The sequence below is a fragment of the Montipora foliosa genome, chromosome 10 (assembly GCF_036669935.1).
Source record: "Montipora foliosa isolate CH-2021 chromosome 10, ASM3666993v2, whole genome shotgun sequence".
Taxonomy (NCBI): Eukaryota; Metazoa; Cnidaria; class Anthozoa; order Scleractinia; family Acroporidae; genus Montipora; species Montipora foliosa.
Window position 1 is genome coordinate 10,997,811 of NC_090878.1, and position 2,500 is coordinate 11,000,310.

The 2,500-nt window shown below is 37.4% G+C and overlaps 1 protein-coding gene across 1 annotated transcript in view; it reads right to left on the reverse strand.

Moving 5' to 3' along the window:
* Positions 1–61: 61 nt before the first annotated feature.
* The window catches only part of LOC137973102 (uncharacterized), a 5,834-nt gene continuing 3,395 nt past the window's right edge, over positions 62–2,500 (reverse strand). Inside the window, exon 2 of the transcript XR_011117166.1 lies at positions 62–2,097. The gene's annotated coding sequence lies outside the window, so the exon portion shown is untranslated. The remainder of the gene's footprint in view (positions 2,098–2,500) is intronic.

Here is a 2,500-nt window from a genome sequence, read left to right on the forward strand (position 1 = left end):
TTGTCTCGTCGTCAATGTCATTATCATCATCATTATCGTCATCACCTCACGAACATTATCATCGTCATGACGTCACGATGTTCATCGTCATCGTCATCGTCGTCGTCATCATCATCATCTTTATCGTCGTTGTCATATAGTTAACTGTCTGCACAACTGGATCAAAGCATTAAATTTTTTTGTTTAAAGTAAGAGATTAACGAGAAATCAAAACGTTAGATTTTCAAATTGCTTTTGCCATCATAAATGAGAAATATCAAGAAAGATAAATTGTTTTGCCTTTCTTAAAGTTTGGGTCCATTGAGAGCAAGCGAAACACCTTCGTCGTTCACGTATCAGGTATCGTTTTCGCGGCAAGTGTGCTTTGAGTTCATTTCAACCCTGTTATCCTTGGCTGAAATGGATTCAATTAATAGGCCCTTTACGGCTTGTGATCGCAAAGTACAAAAACCGCATATAATAGAGAGCAAATTTCCCACTGGGACCTCTAAAACAAAGACATTATGTCCCAATGCGCAATTTGCGTTCCGTATGGCGGTTTTTTTAACCATCTGATCACTAACCTGCAAAGGGCCCATTTACCCCAAAAGGCCACTGCACATGCATCTCTTGACAATTATTCGATTTCATTTCACAGTCTCTGAGGATGATAACCAGCTAACGTCAATCAAAAAACGCAGAGTAGATCTCCACCGAAATATTGACCAGCTAATCTGAGCCTCAATTAAAAAAGCTACCGACACTGCATCTAAACACATTGGTAATTCGTTTCAGGCTGAACTAGTGAGAAGGATCTATCGAAAGATGGAAGCTCACAGGACTCGTGTTAATAGCAGTTTTTTGTAACTGAAATGGTCATCCTGTTAAAACATATTATTATTTTATTTGTAGTCTCTGTAAGCCTCCAGACAAGATCAGTATCTTTATCTCATGATTTTTGCTAATATTGTTACGTTTGGCAAAACCTTATCATTAACAAATACTATTCTTGACGACGTTACACAAAACGTGCTTTGCTTTTTTGTTTTAAGGATATAGCATAGCAAGCAAGTTTAAATGCCTTATTATCGGAAATTAACAATGCACGTTGACAACGCGATGAAAATTTACTTTTCACTAAATTAACGCGAATTTTTCAAAAGTTAGGTTTGCATGCATTAAGTTAACGCGAATTTTTCGATAAGCATCCTGAGCATCTAGACTTGCCACAAGTCGACCTCACGATAACCCCAGAAGAAAATGTTTCGGCGAGCGAATCGTGATTTTTCGTACGCGAAGTGAATGAGCATCTTGCTTTACTTACTGCGATTTTCATAATTCTGCGAACTCGCACTTTACATTTCTGAACGCCAAACTGGGTTTTGGCTTTCGTAAATAAAACCTTCGAAGACAAGTCCACGGATGTTTCTAAGTTTTTTTTTTACAGCCGAAAATTTTGTTTTGAAGCCTAACTAGACGCTATCACTTCAAAAGATCTTTCAAAGCCTCAGTTTGTTGCAGTAAAACGAATTTGCTGCACTTACAAAATCTCAACATACATATGTATCATGGAGAAAAAGAAGCATTCACAGTAGTTAGCTCTTAGGATTGCTCAAATGGATCTAGTGAGGAACTAATAAGGTTTTCTAATGAGACAAAGGTGCTTTAAAATAACAATGTTGTAAAATAGCGTGCATTAAATTTACATCGACATTAATTAAGATACATTAAATTAACGCGAATTTTGTAAAATCGCGTTCATAAAGTGCGTTGTTAATTTCCTATAATAAGGTGGTTATCTCAAAATACGTGGACAATTTTGCCTTTTACTAGCTCATTTGTGAATCAAATTACAGCAAGTTTTAACCTGAACGATGCTTTAAAAACTAAGCTGCGAAGAGAAAAAGGCAAAATATGTTTGCTGTGGAAAGAGAGAGCAATGGCAGCAAGAATATCCGAGGTCTTTGTTACTTTAGAGAAAATTACTGCATATGAAAGTTTCCTTGCTTGTTCTAAGCCACTTTGCTAATCACTTCCGTCTAAAAACAGCTGGAGTTGACAACTTATCGCCCTTTCAGGACCTTGAAGATGGACAAGTGGGCTTGCATGGCCTTGCATCTGACGAGAAAAAAACAGGACGCATATGAACAGTCCAGGACCAAGCCATACAAGTTGTTCCACTTTCAGGGCAGATATCATGGCAGGTAATGTTACAACACAAAGTTTAATATCTTTTGGATTGAAGACTTAAATTCGAAATAAGAGATGTGGAGGGAACGTTCATTCTTCTTCGTAGTGTTTTTAAACAAGGGTGGAATCGCTACGTTTAAAAGCAAACTTAATGCTTAGAACGTCAGTCATTGGCCAATTTAATGCTAGGGGCTTCAAACTTGGCCATTTTGATGTGAAGCCAATGAATAAAATCACATTGGCCCAACAACAGCTGTTAAATTGACCCAACATTGGCTCAATTTCTCTATGCTTTCTGGGTGTACCAGACATGTAAGTGTTGTTGTATAAA